The sequence below is a fragment of the Pinus tabuliformis genome, chromosome 4_2, assembly GCF_031772625.1.
Source record: "Pinus tabuliformis cultivar Carrire ecotype Pingquan chromosome 4_2, CPIR1, whole genome shotgun sequence".
NCBI classification, from domain to species: Eukaryota; Viridiplantae; Streptophyta; class Pinopsida; order Pinales; family Pinaceae; genus Pinus; species Pinus tabuliformis.
In genome coordinates, this window is record NC_142304.1 from 565,980,184 (window position 1) to 566,000,311 (window position 20,128).

The following is a 20,128-nucleotide window of genomic DNA, read 5'->3' on the forward strand; positions in this document are numbered from 1 at the left end:
TTTGCATGGTCATGCTAGCATAAGTAGATGTAAGAAAAGGTTATTTCATTGTTGCATGAAGACATTAAATTTATTGTAAGGGTTGCATGTCAAGGGAGCATGTGATTTTACATCCAGGGTATATGACTCTCTACCTTGATCTTTCATTATAGTTATGATTCTTGGTTCACTAAATTTGTGATGACTGTGAACTCTTATCTGTAACTAAGACAAAATATTTAAATTTATGGGGTCTAAAGGTTGTTTTTATTGGGTGGTCTAGAAAGGTTCATTACAGAATCCACCACCATAGAACACCTTGGAGGAAGTGAGATAAGATAGTTCATGTGGAAACTAACTCTCGCATCTCAACCCCACATGGTTGAGGCCGAGGCTAGAAATACAAGGGCAAGAAAGAGGAAGGGGAACCCGAAAAACCTGGGGGTAAGCCAAAAGGTCGCAAAAGGACTATTAATATCATCGACGAAGCAGTGGAAGCCTATCATGAAGGCATAGATGAAAAAATCCATAATTTGATAGAGAAGTGGGAGGAAGACCTCAACCGTCACACAATTTTTATGGAGATCGAAGCCAACGACTGGCAAGTATTACTGCCTGACCTAGGGCACACCCAAGGTAGAATGACCCAATTCAGGCACACTCCCCTCCTCTACTGGTCGATGAAGGGAATCTTGGGAAAGGCCTTAGAATAAACTAATTTTAATATGGGTGTTCGAGTGACATCTCGAGAGCATAAAAAGGACTTCCAGAAACTCATGTTTCAGATGCAGAATCAAGATGGGAACCTCCAATGAATCAAAAATTATTTTCCATGCATATTGCAAGTAGATGAACTCCCGAGGTAAATTGAAAAATACTCGTCTCCAATTGAATCTGTCTCAGTAAAAGACGCAGATCAGTGAAATAATGTTTCTATCCTTTTGTAGATTTTGATGTGGATAACATTTACTTTTATTTGTAATTACAGTTATGCTAGTAGGAAAGTAGATAGAGGGATAAACAGGGACATACATTCATATGTAGCTTGGATAGAATGACTCAAAATGTACCATTTTGGGATGTCATACCATGTTGTTAGGTGGCCAACAAACTTGTTTTCCAAGAGGGCAAGTTGTGGCCAGCTAACAAATTTTAGGACTGGTTGTAACTTATTGTTAAAATCAATAGAAAACTGAGGTCCTACAAGGCATAAAATATATATATATATATATATATATATATATATGTATCTCATTTTCTTAATATATAAAATATACCTCTATATGTCATAAAGACAATTATATATAGACATAAATGTAATATCTGGGTACTTTATTGACTCTATTACATTATTGAAAACCTTATGCTAAATAGTTTTATCATACCTAAAATTTATAATTATAGTACAAATTTATTAAAATCATTATTTAAGTGTATTTTCCTATGTTGGGGTTAAGTTTTTCTTAACTATTTTGTTTATAACTCAATATATAATTATATTAATAATTATATGTATATATATGTACGTGTATATATATATATATATTTGAATAACATTTTTTATTAATGCCAAAATAATTTACTTGTAGTCTTAAAAAACTAGTGGTCTCACCTTAACTAGGTTTGTTAACCATAGATAACTGACTATTACAAAACATCCAAAATAGAAAAAGGGTTAATGCTCAAATTCGATAAGGCCAAAGACACCAAAAAACCTGAAAAATACATAGCACCCTAGTCAGCATCGCTAATCGTCGAAAGTGATAGACATCAAATTGTCAGGCCCTCTCCCTAACAGGGAGGAGGGAAACATGGCTAGTTTACATGCTACTCATGTTAAATCAGTGATGCTTCCAATTTCTTCATCTATTCTGACAACAAATTCTTGCCACACCACACCACAACCATATGCTCATGAAGGTGGAATTTGAAGTATTGCAACTACTAGAGTCTTGTAATCACAATCTCATAGTCCTCATGATAAGTCCTATATTGAGCCTCTAACATTGCCTGAAGAGATTGCACTGATGTCCTAGAAGTGGTCACATGACGAGGAGGACCCCATGCCCATGCCGATACCAAATAGGACTCCTACTACCACGCCTACCGCTACATCGGGTCATTCCATCACCACGACCATGATCCCAACGATTTTTCCTACCTCCTTCATGACCACAACCAGCCTTCACACTCCAACGCCAAGCATTCCCCTTGGAGCCGGGTAGGGTAGGAAAGGCTTTGGCCAAATGAGAAGACCATGGAGCCAACTTCATATTATAGTCATCCTCACATAAACCACAAGTGAGCCACTAGACAAAAGCATCATCTATTATTTTTTGGCCACCCTAAAACCACTTCAACCCTCCCTAAGAGTACACCAGCCTGTCGACCAAGTGGCCTCTACCCACACCATAAGGAATGTCAAGGAGATTCGCCCTCGAGAACCACCAATTTCTCCAAAATACAAGATTTACCACCCATAGCCATGCTTTAATCGACCAACTCCTTTCTAGTTGTTGTGTAACCATGCACTAGACACACAACATTGAAAACTTCCTCTGTAACTGGTAGCTCCTTCACTGTCAGAGTCCCTTAGAGATATTGCACTATTGGCATGCCTCAGAGGATTGTTCCTTTACCGTGACCAGAAATAAGAACCTTGCAACACTCATGTGTTCGACAAGCACCCTAAAAAGTAACACTATTTCCACTTGAACTCAAAATTTAAGGACAAGTTGTAACTTATTGTTAAAATCAATAGAAAAATGAGGTTCTACAAGGCTTAAATATATATATATATATATATATATATATATATATATATATATATATATATATATCATTTTCTTAATATATAAAATATACCTCTATATGTCATAAAGACAATTATATATAGACATAAATGTAATATATGGGTACTTTATTTACTCTAGTACATTATCGAAAACCTTATTCTAAACAGTTTTATCATACCTAAAATTTATAAGTATAGTACAAATTTATTAAAAACATTATTTAAGTGTATTTTCCTATATAGGGGTTAAGTTTCTCTTAACTATTTTGTCTATAACTCAATATATAATTATATATATATATATATATATATATATAATGAAATGAAATGGAATGATAGAAGTTAAATTTTATTGCTTTTTTATTTGTTATTAAATGAGAAATTTTGTTTTATTATATCTCTATATATATGAATAACATTTTTTATTAATGCCAAAATATTTTACATGCAGTATTAAAAAACTAACAAATTTTAGAACTGGCAAGCTAACAAATTTTAGGACTGGTTGTAACTTATTGTTAAAATCAATAGAAAAATGAGGTCCTACAAGGCTTAAAAATATATATATGTATCTCATTTTCTTAATATATAAAATATACCTCTATATGTCATAAAGACGCTTAAAATATATATATATATATATATATATAGATATAGATATATATATCATTTTCTTAATATATAAAATATACCTCTATATGTCATAAAGACAATTATATATAGACATAAATGTAATATATGGGTACTTTATTTACTCTAGTACATTATCGAAAACCTTATTCTAAACAGTTTTATCATACCTAAAATTTATAAGTATAGTAAAAATTTATTAAAAACATTATTTAAGTGTATTTTCCTATATAGGGGTTAATTTTTTCTCAACTATTTTGTCTATAACTCAATATATAATTATATGTAATTATATCTATATATATCTTTATATATATATATATAATGAAATGAAATGATAGAAGTTAAATTTTATTGCCTTTTTATTTGTTATTAAATGAGAAATTTTGTTTTATTATATCTATATATATGAATAACATTTTTTATTAATGTCAAAATATTTTATATACAGTATTAAAAAACTAACAAATTTTAGAACTGGCAAGCTAACAAATTTTAGGACTGGTTGTAACTTATTGTTAAAATCAATAGAAAAATGAGGTCCTACAAGGCTTTAAAATATATATATGTATCTCATTTTCTTAATATATAAAATATACCTCTATATGTCATAAAGACGCTTTATATATATATATATATATATATATATATATATATATATATATATATATATATATATATCATTTTCTTAATATATAAAATATACCTCTATATGTCATAAAGACAATTATATATAGATATAAATGTAATATATGGGTACTTTATTTACTCTAGTACATTATCGAAAACCTTATTCTAAACAGTTTTATCATACCTAAAATTTATAAGTATAGTACAAATTTATTAAAAACATTATTTAAGTGTATTTTCCTATATCGGGGTTAATTTTTTCTCAACTATTTCGTCTATAACTTAATATATAATTATATGTAATTATATCTATATATATCTTTATATATATATATATATATATATATATATATATATATATATATATATATATATATATATATATATATATATATATATAATGGAATGGTAGAAGTTAAAGCTTTTTTATTTGTTATTAAATGAGAAATTTTGTTTTATTATCTATATATATATATATATATTTGAATAACATTTTTTATTAATGCCAAAATATTTTACATGCAGTATTAAAAAACTAGTGGTCTCACCTTAACTAGGTTTGTTAACCATAGATAACTGACTATTACAAAACATCCAAAATACAAAAAGGGTTAATGCTCAAATTCGATAAGGCCAAAGACACCAAAAAAACCTGAAAAATACATAACACTCTAGTCAGCATCGCTAATCGTCGAAAGTGATAGACATCAAATTGTCAGGCCCTCTCCCTAACAAGGAGGAGGGAAACATGGCTAGTCTACATGCTACTCATGTTAAATCAGCGATGCTTCCAATTTCTTCATCTATTCTGACAACAAATTCTTGCCACACCACACCACAACCATATGCTCACGAAGGTGGAATTTGAAGTATTGCAACTACTAGAGTCTTGTAATCACAATCTCATGGTCCTCACTATAAGTCCTATATTGAGCCTCTAACATTGCATGAATAGATTGCACTGATGTCCTAGAAGTGGTCACATGACGAGGAGGACCCCCGTGCCCATGCTGATGCCAAATAGGACTCCTACTACCACGCCTACCACTACATCGGGTCATTCCATCACCACGACCATGATCCCAATGATTTTTCCTACCTCCTTCATGACCACAGCCAACCTTCACACTCCAATGCCAAGCATTCCCCTTGGAGCCGGGTAGGGTAGGAAAGGCTTTGGCCAAATGAGAAGACCATAGAGCCAACTTCATATTATAGTCATCCTCACCTAAACCACAAGTGAGCCACTAGACAAAAGCACCATCTATTATTTTTCGGCCACCCTAAAACCACTTCAACCCTCCCTAAGAGTACACCAGCCTGTCGACCAAGTGGCCTCTACCCACACCATAAGGAATGACAAGGCGATTCGCCCTCGAGAACCACCAATTTCTCCAAAATACAAGATTTACCACCCATAGCCACGCTTTAATCGACCAACTCCTTTCTAGTTGTTGTGTAACCGTGCACTAGACACACAACATTGAAAACTTCCTCTGTAACTGGTAGCTCCTTCACTGTTAGAGCCCCTTAGAGATATTGCACTGTTGGCATGCCTCGGGTGATTGTTCCTTTATCGTGACCAGAAATAAGAACCTTGCAACACTCATGTGTTTGACAAGCACCCTAAAAAGTAACACTATTTCCACTTGAACTCAAAATTTAAGCGATGAAGAAATAATTCCCTAGAACACTGAGTATGGAAAGTCTTAGAATGCAAAGGAGATTATTTAGCCTAAAATCTGATAACAAACACAAAGAACCCCATGCACAATCCACCATAACCACACATTACCTTGAGAAAAATAGTCCTTCGCCCATACCACACAGACCTTACTCGAAGCCCAATTTATTGTGAATCCAAATGGATCGATGCACTAGGACGAACAAAGAAAACAAGACGAGCATACTTACCAATAGAACGTTGCCATATTGGATTCTAGGATTTCCCATTCCGCTAGAGTCTCTCGGATTCTTTTCTATGCCATATATGACATGCAACAATTTTCCTTTGAGACTCCAATGGTATACCACAAGGGTCACAAGGCTTCCTCTCTAGAATGAATTAACCACTAAATGGTCTGGCCAGACATCTTCCCAAGTCTTTAAAGTCATCTCTCTGTACTCCCACCATCCTACAGAGACCCCACTATAACACACTTGTAGAGTAAAAGAAACAATACGAGGGGAGGCTCACCGATCCTCCCACCACCTGTCATTAAGCCTTAAGCCATGTCTATGGGAGCAATCGACTATCGAGTTATCCTCCTCCTAGGCACGCACCCCATTGAGGTATCATTATTACATATTTTGGAATAAATTATAATTAACAATATTTTTCTATATTTTATTTCGGAATTTCATATAATATTTATCATTACATATTAGTAAACCAAAAAAAATAAAAATAAAAAAATATGAGAAAATTAATTTTTGAAAGGAAAAAATATTTAATATAAGAATGATTATATTAAGCTTGGTATCATCAACCAAACTATATATCATAAAAGAAAATAATTAATTTATCAACAAGAATATTAACTCATCTAAGTTAACAATTTATTTATAGAGTTGATAGAGAGTTTAATTATTAACAATTTGGTGATGATACTTTTTTGGATTCCTTAATTATCATCACCTAGATTATACATGTAATATTACATATATAATAGGAAAAAATAGTTAATTTATCAACAATAAAATCAACTCATCTAAATTAACAATTTAATCAATTTAATTTATAGAATCAATATAGAGTTTTATTATTAATATTTTGTGAGGATACTATTTTCGATTCCAAATTAAGAATGATCGACCAACTTTTGGGTTTTGATAAGTGAACAATAATCTTTAAAGAAAATAGATTTTTATTACTATGCTAATACATATGTTTATCTTTTAATAATAATTTTAGATATATAAAAATTATTTTCTAATTATATAGGATTTATATTTATATCAAAATAGTCATATTTTCTTTACATGTTAATTTAATTAAAAAATATTATAAAATTAATTAATTTATATATAGAGATATTATTTTGATTTTAAAATGACTGATGATTTTATGGGCATCTTGTATTGATAAGTCATGGTATTGGCCCATAATATTATAACAAACTTTGTCTACAATTGAAGAACCTCCATGGTAAAATGCAAAGAAGGAATTAACATCATATGGTTCTAAGGAAAACAACTTTAATGTTCTCTAGTTGTGGTTACACGTTTATCTTGTCTTGAGTTACTAGAGTGAAGGACTTAATGTCCTTTGATTATGGGCAACACCTCTATAAGGGCATCACGTGGTCAGGTATGGACATATCTTCTAGTGGTGGAGTTTCAAATTCTAATTGTTGTGATCTCCTTTGGATAGGAGCCTCCAATAGTCTTCTAATATTGGTATACAAAGTTTTTTTTTATAGCTTCATGGTATTCCATCTCCACAACAATTGCGATGTTAATTTCAACCCATTTTTTTATTCATAGCTATCAATTTATGACTCACGCATTTCACCATCATTTTCCAATGACCAAGGGAAGAGGATGGAATTGTTGTAGATGAATAAGGGATGGTTTATTGGGGCCATCATATCTATAGTAGAAAATAATTCATGACGTCTACAAATATTTACCATAGCAGAAATCTCTCCGCAATACAGTAAGATGTTGAGAATTTCAAAAGGGAAAACTCAAGATTAATTGTATTTTCATTTCTAGTGAATTCCTTACACAAGTGGGGAAATGGATATGAGATATGTGAACTAAAAAGACTATAAATACTAAGTATATGAAGGATATGAATATTTATTTCTCGGTCAAAACTATCATGAGTCAAGTTCTAGTAGAAATATAAGAAGAGCAACAGGAATTTGTTTTTTGTTTAGAATTTCGAAAAGGAAAACTCAAGATTAATTATATTTTCATTTCTAATGAATTCCTTACACAAGGGGAAATGGACATGAGATATGTGAACTAAAAAGACTATAAATACTAAGTATATGAAAGATATGAATATTTATTTTTATGTCAAAACTATCGTGAGTCAAGTTCTAGTGGAAATATAAGAAGAGCAACCTGAATTTCTTTTTTGTTTAGGTTAAACCCAACGCTAAACAAAGAAGTAAGACATCAAAATGAATAATTATTTATATGGTAACTTTACCTCTAGATTATTCTGTGAATGTAGTTGAAATATTCAATCTCTTTTATAGCAAGTTTACACATACAAGAAGTTTTAAATTTGAAAACGCCCAACATGATTACACTAATATTGAAATATATATGATTACACTAATATAGAAATATATTAAATGAATTGAATCAATTTTACAAAGTGATTTGTCTAATTTCATTAATGTTAAGCCAATCACAACGACATACAAGCTTTTATCTTATCTTATTTATATAATATAATATTTAATACACCTAATTTACACAAAAACAAATAATAGACCACTTATATAATTTTATGTGTGAATGTGCATGTTTGATAAAAACATATCCTACCAATGGATTATAGAAGATCATAATTTATTTAAAGATAATACTGGAAGCGTCTAACGTATCCACCTCCACTCATGACGGTCGACCACCAAAATGTAGCTTTTGTTCGTTTCTTTCCAGTGACAAGCGCGTGAGATTACCCGACATCATCCTTCACGTCACAGAGATTATCCTACGCACGGAATCATGTGCCGCGAGGGCTATAAAGAGCGAGACATCCCTAGAAGATTGATAAGCATAGCAATGGTTTATTAGAGATTATTTGTTTTTTGGCAGCCATGGCGATCGGGTCATTTGGCTTTGCGTTCGCCTTAATGTTACTACTACTTGTGGTGGGCGCGCAGAATACAGACTTAGTGTCGTATTTGTGTAACACGGAGACTATCCCAACTGGAAGTCCGTTCTTTGATACTCTCGGAAACCTGCTCGTAGATCTGGAGGACAACACGGCCAACGGTTATGACTACAGTTACGACTACAAGTCATCGAGTGCAGGTTCTCCCACTGCCTATGGGGAAGCAATCTGCAGTCAAGCTCTCCCATATGATTGCACGACCTGCCTTATTAGCCTCGGCGACCGCATCTGGGGAATTTGCAACAATGCCATCGGTGCTCAGGTTCAACTCACTGGCTGCTCCATGCGCTAAGAGCAGTACAACTTCTAATATCAACTATTCCACTGCACTGCGCAGTACGCTTCCATCTAATATCTCTATTACAATAGGGATTCTCGTCTTTGTCGCTATATTGCTATCTTGTTCAATGATGTGCTCTGCCGTGGGTGTCTACCTCTTCTTCGTAAATGAATAAAAACATTCATGTATAACTACACGGAATTATTCATGGTCAACTGGTTGATGAGGCATAAGTAGGGCAACAGTAAAACATACGAGGTGAATTAAAGATCTAATGAATATTAAACTTCAACATCTATGAGTTCATGAATACAATATTTTGTGATTGATATTGTAACCACATGACATTTCGAATTGATTTACACATGACATAAAACTTTCTTAATTACATAGATGAACCATGATAAATGAATGTTGGTATGGTACTAACATGGTAGAAAAATATGTGGATAAAGTTTATGTCATGTAGGTGATACCATGAGGATGGTATTATAGGTTGTTCTACAACTAGACTATGTACAATATTACATATGGGACCGTATGACTATATATGCTACAAGGATGAAAAATGAAATTTGTATTGGTGTGTATAACATACCATGTATGCAAGTATTAATTAATCATTGGATGGATGTCTTGCTAGATAAAGAAACCCGAAGGTTACCTAGAAGAAGGAAAGTAAGTTTGGTATAATTAACTATGGTTAATCATAGTTTGGCATACATACAATTATGATGAATATATGTCTATAAATATATGTTGTTATGTGAAATAATATGTTATGACCTTGTAGGCATATTATTGTGTAAAATATTCTAACTGATGTATTGTATGTAGAGAGACTACAAGAATTGGGTGTTCGACAAGAAAACAAATCCTTGAAAGAATGCAAGTAGAGAACATGCATTCCTCAGATAAAATAACTGATAAGCAATATCTGCTTTAATAATATTAAGTAACAAATTATAATATTTATCATAGTTAAACTTCTACATCTATAACTTCCTAGAAATGGTTTGAAAAGAATGTTATAGGTAGCTATGAAAGGAGATCACTCCTTGAGACCGATGTATTTATGGAAGGAGAGGTGTTGGGAGAACTCCTTGTGACAGATGTATATCGGAAAAAATTACATCAGATGGCAGAGCCATGAGATCTGTTGATTTAGAAACCAGCGACCTGTGAAGGAGGACATGATGTAGTGATACACCGAGGACGGTGTAAAATTTAAGGGGGGAGTATGTATCACCCTGCTCTTTTGTACTATATTATTGTAAACCTAAGCTAAGTTAAAGCTAGGTGTGATATCCTCCCTTGTGTGTTAAATGTTGTAAACTTAAGCTAAGGAAATTTAGGTTTGGTACCCTCCTTTTTGGGCTAAATTATTCAAAACTTAAGCTGAGGAAATCTAGGCGATATGAAATATGAGAAGAAAATGTGTTTTTAAATAAATTAATAAATTAAATCACTTGAAGGGTGGAGCACCAAGAGAGAGGAGATGCTTTCCAATCCCATGAGGAATGGGATAGAGATGACTCTTTCATTATAAGCATTTAGATGTGATTGTAGATAAGCTTGGGTGGATTGGATATCCATTAGATGGATGGGAGATAAGGATCCATTAGACATAAAATCTTTGTGGGTGATAAAGGCAACATTTAATGTGGAAAAGTGTCGTGGGAGATAAAGACCAGATTTTTGAGATAAGACCTAGGCAAATGGAAAAATCCATAAAGTGGGATGCCGCTAATGGTAACTAAATCATGAAAGAGGGTATTAAATACCCATTGCATTGGTCAATTGATGACATTTGATCATTGGCAAGATCTTTGGCTCGAGGGGAACCAGAGGTGCTTCATAGCTAGTTGGTGGTGCTCCTCCCGCCAAGTGAGATTTTAGTTGGTGTCAAATGCATGGAATGTTTAGTATGATGATTCTTACTCTCTCTCTCTCTCTGTTATAGTTGCACATTGTTATGTGAGATTTTCTTAAGTTTCTTTTCTATGGAAATGTTGTGTAACTTGTATATGCTTATGTGTTAATAGATTTAATGTTATTTTCCTCTATTCTAATGACATTCACTAGCATGGTATCTGTTTTATATTAATCCTTACTTAGAATGAAGTTAAATAATTTAGCTGAGGTACACTGGTGGTTGAGTTATTATCTCTATATTTATTTCCTATAGATGGAATGGTTAAATCATTCAGCTCAAGAGTATAAAAGTTGTGTAGTTAGTGTATATCAAAATAATTGTATCCATGTAACTTTTTAGTAATGAAATAGTCATTAAATCTAAACTTGGACCTTATTAACGGTGCTCAAGGAAAATAGAGTGTCTCTAACTTATGGGATATTATTTATAGATTAAGACTTTGGTGCACGCAAACAATTATGGAGCAATATTGTTAGATGTATAATGGTGTAGTATTGGTTATGCTCCACATGAGCTATAACAATAATCTTATTCATAAGAATATTAGATGCAATAGACCGAAATCAATATCTTACCACGTGTTGTCAAAGAATTTAATGGTTGTATGTATTTTTCCTTCCAAATGTAAAGGGTTAATTTGAATTATAAACTCTAAAAACTTTTTCAAATGTTCTCACCCTCATACTTGTTAGGGAACAATGTAGGTATTCTTGCATGTGCATGATAGACAAGAAAGAAGTAGCTTTGCATGGTCATTCTAGTAGAAGTAGATGTAAGAAAAGGTTATTTCATTGTTGCATGAAGACATTAAAGTTATTGTAAGGGTTGCATGTTAAGAGAGCACGTGATTTTACATCTAGGGTATATGACTCTCTACCTTGATCTTTCATTATAGTTATGATTCTTGGTTCACTAAATTTGTGATGATTGTGAACTCTTATCTGTAACTAAGACAAAATATTTAAATTTATGGGGTCTAAAGGTTGTTTTTACTCGGTGGTCTAAAAAGGTTCATTACAGAATCCACCACCATAGAACACCTTGGAGAAAGTGAGATAAGATAGTTCATGTGGCAACTAACTATCGCATCTCAACCTCGCGTGGTAGAGGTCGAGGCTAGAAATACAAGGGCAAGAAAGAGGAAGGGGAACCCAAAAAACTTGGGGGCAAGCCAAAAGGTTGCAAACCGACTGTTAATATCATCAATGAAGCAGTGGAAGCCTATCATGAAGGCATAGATGAAAAAATCCATAATTTGATAGAGAAGTGAGAGGAAGACCTCAACCGTCACACAATTTTTATGGAGATCGAAGCCAACGACTCGAAGTATTACTGTCTGACCTAGGGCACACCCAAGGTAGAGTGACCCAATTCAGGCACACTCCCCTCCTCTACTGGTTGATGAAGGGAATCTTGGGAAAGGCCTTAGGACAAACTGATTTGAATATGGGTGTTCGAGTGCAGACATCCTGAGAGCACAAAAAGGACTTCCAGAAACTCATGTTTCAGATGCAGAATCAAGATGGGAACCTCCAAAGAATCAAAAATTATTTTCCATGCATACTGCAAGTAGAAGAACTCCCGAGGTAAATTGAAAAATACTCGGCTCCAGTTGAATCTGTCTCAGTAAAATACGCAGATCAGTGAAATAATGTCTCTATCTTTTTGTAGATTTTGATGCGGATGACATTTACTTTTATTTGTAATTATAGTTATGCTAGTAGTAAAGTAGATAGAGGGATAAACATGGACATACATTCATATGTATCTTGGATAGAATGACTCAAAATGTACCATTTTTGGATGTCATACCATGTTGTTAGGTGGCCAACAAACTTGTTTTCCAAGCGGGAAAGTTGTGGCTAGCTAAAAAAATTTAGGACTGGTTGTAACTTATTGTTAAAATCAATAGAAAAATGAGGTCCTACAAGGCTTAAAAAATATATATATGTATCTCATTTTCTTAATATATAAAATATACCTCTATATGTCATAAAGACAATTATATATAGACATAAATGTAATATTTGGGTACTTTATTAACTCTAGTACATTATCGAAAACCTTATTCTAAACAGTTGTATCATACCTCAAATTTATAATTATAGTACAAATTTATTAAAAACATTGTTTAAGTGTATTTTCTTATATAGGGGTTAAGTTTTTCTAAACAATTTTGTCTATAACTCAATATATAATTTTATAATTATATATATATATATATATATATATAATGAAATGATAGAAGTTAAATTTTATTGCTTTTTTATTTGTTATTAAATGAGAAATTTTGTTTTATTAATTATATATATATATATATATATATATATATATATATATATATATATATATATATATATATATATATATTTGAATAATATTTTTTATTACTGCCAAAATATTTTACATACAGTACCAAAAAATAGTGGTCTCACCCTAACTGGGTTTGTTAACCATCGATAACTAACTATTACAAAATATCCAAAATAGAAAAAGGGTTATTGCGCAAATCCGATGAGGCCAAAGACACCAAAAAACCTGAAAAATACATAGCACCCTAGTCAACATCGCTAATCGTCGAAAGTGATAGACATCGAATTGTCAGGCCCTATCCCTAACAGGGAGGAGGGAAACATGGCTAGTCTACATGCTACTCATGTTAAATTAGCACTGCTTCCAATTTCTTCATCTATTATGACAACAAATTCTTGCCACACCACACCACAACCATATGCTCACGAAGTTGGAATTTGAAGCATTGCAACTAATAGAGTCTTGTAATCACAATCTCATGGTCCTCATGATGAGTCCTATATTGAGCCTCTAACATTGCCTGAATAGATTGCACTGATGTCCTAGAAGTGGTCACATGATGAGGAGGACCCCCATGCCCATGCCGATGCCAAATAGGACTCCTACTACCACGCCTACTGCTACATCGGGTCATTCCATCACCACGACCATGATCCCAACGATTTTTCCTACCTCCTTCATGACCACAGCGAGCCTTCACGCTCCAATTCCAAGAATTCCCCTTGGAGCCAGGTAGGGTAGGAAAGGCTTTGGCCAAATGAGAAGACCATAGAGCCAACTTCATATTATAGTCATCCTCACCTAAACCACAAGTGAACCACTAGACAAAAGCACCATCTATTATTTTTCGGACACCCTAAAACCACTTCAACCCTCCCTAAGAGTACACCATCTTGTCGACCAGGTGGCCTCTACCCACACCATAAGGAATGACAAGGCGATTCCCCCTCGAGAACCACCAATTTCTCCAAAATACAAGATTTACCACCAATAGCTAGGCTTTAATCGACCAACTCCTTTCTAGTTGTTGTGTAACCGCGCACTAAACACACAACATTGAAAACTTCCTTTGTAACTGCTAGCTCCTTCACTATCAGAGTCCCTTAGAGATATTGCACTATTGGCATGCCTCGGGGGATTTTTCCTTTACCGTGACCAGAAATAAGAACCCTGCAACACTCATGTGTTTGACAAGCACCCTAAAAAGTAACACTATTTCCACTTGAACTCAAAATTTAAGCGACGGAGAAATAATTCCCTAGAACACTGAGTATGGAAAGTCTCAGGATGCAAAGGAGAATATTGAACCTAAAAACTGATAACAAACCCAAAGAACCGCATGCACAATCCATGATAACCACACATTACCTTGAGAAAAATAGTCCTTCGCCGATACCACACAGACCTTACTCCAAGCCCAATTTACTGAGAATCAAAATGGCTTGATGCACTAGGACGAACAAAAAAAAACAAGACGAGCATACTTACCAATAGAACATTGCCATATTAGATTCTAGGATTTCCCATTCCGCTAGAGTCTCTCGGATTCTTTTCTATGCCATATCTGACATGCAACAATTTTCCTTTGAGACCCCAATGGTATACCGCAAGAGTCGCAAGGCATGCTCTCTAGAATGAATTACCCACTAAATGGTTTGGCCAGACATCTTCCCAAGTCTTTAAAGTCATCTCTTTGTACTCCCACCATCCTACAGAGACCCCACTATAACACACTTGTAGAGTAAAAGAAACAATACGGTGGGAGGCTCACCTATCCTCCCACCACCTGTCATTAAGGCTTAAGCCATGTCTATGGGAGCAATCAACTATCGAGTTATCCTCCTCCTAGGCACACACCCCATTGAGGTATTATTATTACATATTTTGGAATAAATTTAAATTAACAATATTTTTCTATATTTTATTTCAAAATTTCATATAATATTTATCATTACATATTAGTAAAACAAAAAATTAAAAAAAATATGAGAATTAATTTTTGAAAGAAAAAAATATTTAATATAAGAATGATTATATTAAGCTTGATATCATCACCCAAACTATCTATCATAAGAGAAAATAATTAATTTATCAACAAGAATATTAACTCATCTAAGTTAACAATTTATTTATAGAGTTGATAGAGAGTTTAATTATTAATAATTTGGTGATGATATTTTTTGGATTCCTTAATTATCATCACCTAGATTATACATGTAATATTACATATATAATATGAAAAAACAGTTAATTTATCAACAATAAGATCAACTCATCTAAATTAACAATTTAATCAATTTAATTTATAGAACTGATATAGAGTTTTATTACTAATATTTTTGTGAGGATACTATTTTCGATTCCAAATTAAGAATGATCGACCAACTTTTGGGTTTTGATAAGTGAACAATAATATTTAAAGAAAATAGATTTTTATTACTATCCTAATACATATGTTTATCTTTTAATAATAATTTTAGATATATAACAATTATTTTGTAATTATATAGGGTTTATATTTATATCAAAATAGTCATATTTTTTTTTACATGTCATTTTAATTCAGAATATTATAAAATTTATATATATATATATATATATATATATATATATATATATATATTGATTTTAAAATGACTTTTTATAGGCATCTTGTATTGATAAGTTATGGTATTGACCCATAATATTATAACAAACTTTGTCTACAATTAAAGAACCTCCATGGTAAAATGCAAAGAAGGAATTAACATCATATGGTTCTAAGGAAAACAACTTTAATATTCTCTAGTTGTGGTTACACGTTTATCTCGTCTTGAGTTACTAGAGTGAAGGACTTAATGTCCTTTGATTATGGGCAACACCTCTATGAGGGCATCACGTGGTCAGGTATGGACATATCTTCTAGTGGTGGAGTTTCAAATTCTAATTACTGTGGTCTCCTTTGGATAGGAGCCTCCAATAGTCTTCTAATATTGGTATACAAAGTTTTTTTTATAGCTTCATGGTATTCCATCTCCACAACAATTGTGATGTTCATTTCAACCCATTTTTTTATTCATAGCTACCAATTTATGACTCACGCCTTTCACCATCATTTTCCAATGACCAGGGGAAGAGGATGGAATTGTTGTAGATGAATAAGAGATGGTTTATTGGGGCCATCATATCTATAGTAAAAAATAATTCATGACCTCTACAAATATCTACCATAGCAGAAATCTCTCTACAATACAGTAAGATGTTGAGAATTTCGAAAAGGAAAACTGAAGATTAATTGTATTTTCATTTCTAATGAATCCTTACACAAGTGGGGAAATGGATATAAGATATGTGAACTAAAAAGACTATAAATAATAGGTATATGAAGGATATGAATATTTATTTCTAGGTCAAAACTATCATGAGTCAAGTTCTAGTGGAAATATAAGAAGAGTAACACGAATTTCTTTTTTGTTTAGAATTTGGAAAGGGAAAACCCAAGATTAGTTGTATTTTCATTTCTAATGAATTCCTTACAGAAGTGGGGAAATGGATATGAGATATGCAAACTAAAAAGACTATAAATACTAAGTATATAAAAGATATGAATATTTATTCCTATGTCAAAACTATCCTGAGTCAAGTTCTAAATATAAGAAGAGCAACATGAATTTTTTTTTGTTTAGGTTAAACCCAACGCTAAACAAAGAAGTGAGACATCAAAATGTATAATTATAATTATTTATGTGGTAACTTTACCTCTAGATTATTCTGTGAATGTCGTTGAAATATTCAATCTCTTTTATAGCAAGTCTACACATACGAGAAGTTTTAAATTTGAAAACGCCCAACATGATTACACTAATATTGAAATATATATGATTACACTAATATAGAAATATATTAAATGAATTGAATCAATTTGACAAAGTGATATGTCTAATTTCATTAATGTTAAGCCAATCACAACGACATACAAGCTTTTATCTTATGTTATTTATATAATATAATATTTAATACACCTAATTTACACAAAAGCAAATAATAGACCACTTATATAATTTTATGTGTGAATGTGCATGTTTGATAAAAACATATCCTACCAATGGATTACAGAAGATCATAATTTATTTAAAGATGATACTGGAAGCGTGTAACGTATCCACCACCAAAAATGTAGCTTTTGTTCGTTTCTTTCCAGTGACAAACGCGTGAGATTACCCGACATCATCCTTCACGTCACAGAGATTATCCTACGCACGGAATCATGTGCCGCGAGGGCTATAAAGAGCGAGACATCCCTAGAAGATTGATAAGCATAGCAAGGGTTTATTAGAGATTATTTGGTTTTTGGGAGCCATGGCGATCAGGTCATTTGGCTTTGCGTTAGCCTTAATGCTACTACTACTTGTGGTGGGCGCGCAGAATACAGACTTAGTGTCGTATTCGTGTAACACGGAGATAATCCCAACTGGAAGTCCGTTCTTTGATACTCTCGGAAACCTGATCGCAGAGCTGGAGGACAACTCGGCCTACGGTTATGACTACAGTTACGACTACAAGTCATCGATGGCAGGTTCTCCCACTGCCTATGGGGAAGCAATCTGCAGTCATGCTCTCCCATATGAATGCACGACCTGCCTTACTAGCCTCGGCGACCGCATCTGGGGAATTTGCAACAATGCCATCGGTGCTCAGGTTCAACTCACTGGCTGCTCCATGCGCTACGAGCAGTACAGCTTCTAATATCAACTATTCCACTGCACTGCGCAATACGCTTCCATCTAATATCTCTATTACCATAGGGATTCTCGTCTTTGTAGCTATATTGCTATCTTGTTCAATGATGTGCTGTGCCCTGGGTGTCTACCTCTTCTTCGTAAATGAATAAACTATGGCGTTACTGCTTTTGTTTTTAACATATCGAAATCACATTCTAGAAAGTTGCGATGACTGTGATATTGAATTATTCATTTTATTTATAATGATAACCGATATAATTTTGATATGGTATCGTAAATTGTCGACTTTTGGTTAAGTGTAAATCTGTTTATACATAGAAATCATATCACAAAAAAAGTATTTCTAAATAACAAAATTACTGAAGATATGTAATAGTTTTATAGCACTTTTTATTTATTAAATTTTTTCAGAGTTTTATTTAAAATAGAAACTCTAATGACACATCATTCTTTCCTGGATGCTTCATCAAATTCCTCCTAAAATATAATAAAATATAATAATCTCTCAAGTTAGAAATTTTCAATGTGAATGAAAACATTGAAATTATTTTTATAAAATGCATAATTAGAATTTGAAATTTTCAATGTGAATGAAAAACATTGAAATTATATAGATAAAATGCATAAGTAAAATTTAAATATTTTTAAATTGGATATTAAAAAATAAAGTATTTTTCCTTTTAATTTATACTTAATAAAGTTTGTTTGGGTTAATCTATGAAGATTGTTTTTTTTTTTTCTTTTTAAGTTTTTTCATGTTATTTCAGAATGAGAAAAAAAACAATATTTCAAAGTCTAAAACCATTTTTGTTACCCTTTATTTTACCCAGCCTAGTTATTTTAAAGTGGAATATTTGATAGTGATGGGAAAAGGGTTGATTGCCAAGGCAATACTAGAAATTATTATTCAAACATGGATTAGTCTACTAATACAAGAAAGTAGATGTATCATAGGAAATATACAATGTTTTGATATTCAAATCTAAAACAATTCCTTATACTAATTTTGTATATGACAATAACAATTTCGACCATATTACTTCACACAAATATATTAGAGTTGACCTTGACTAGAAACATATTTAGAAGTATAATATTAAGAAATGTGTTAATAAATGGTAGAAACGTATGTGAATTGAGTTTAGCGTGGGTGGTTAGACACAATAGCTGTTATCCTTTGGACACAATAGTTGGTATCCTCCCCACCCAAGTTGAAATCTTGTAGGTTGACATGTTTGTTATCGGGAAAAGTGTCCATTTAGATCTACTCTATCCCACTAAGGCGTGACAGGTACCTTAGAAACAAACAGAGAAAACTACTTTTGTATTCTTCTTTATGAACTATAAACAAAGAGTAATTGGATGAACCAACCTGTGTCTTGCGCTAGTCCTTCGATCCAATCTCTCTTCTCTTTGACAGCTTCCAGCTACCTACTCCCTCACTTGCCCAGATTCACCAAGTACCTGTAAGATCACAGAAGAAGGAAACTATACAAAGACATGGGTTTATACTCACAAATAATTTAGGATCAGATTTAAGTTAACCATACAAATGTAACAAGCATCAATGAAACACAAGCATGGAGAAGAAACTCAAATAGTTTTATTGATATACAAGAAGATCCAGGAGGAGTTACAACCGATGATTCCTGACCCAACATCAACCTCCTAGCAAAGAAGTCCCTTCTTCAACCCCAACAAAGCATAGATCACCCAATTCTCTGATATGTATCTCAAAACCAACAGCAATTCCTTACAATGTGAAAAATTCCAGCCTCTGGATCTCTAAGATGAGGGATCCATATATAGATGTATGCAAGGAGGATGAGTCAGCTCATGAATTGATTAGTGGCTTCTCTCTGTCAGTTCTTACTTCCACTTGGAGACTGAAAGCCTCTTACTCATCCTTGGTCGAATTCAGTGAGGCAAGTGTCATTGGAGAAGATTTTGGAAGCTTCCATTGTCTCTCCACCTCGTGGAATGACTC

General features: G+C 32.9%; 2 pseudogenes; both read left to right on the forward strand.

Moving 5' to 3' along the window:
- The first annotated feature begins 8,799 nt into the window (after positions 1-8,799).
- On the forward strand, positions 8,800-9,311 carry LOC149170548 (antifungal protein ginkbilobin-like protein 1 pseudogene; annotated as a pseudogene).
- Positions 9,312-17,758: 8,447 nt separating this feature from the next.
- On the forward strand, positions 17,759-18,151 carry LOC149170549 (antifungal protein ginkbilobin-like protein 1 pseudogene; annotated as a pseudogene).
- The last annotated feature ends 1,977 nt before the right edge of the window (positions 18,152-20,128 follow it).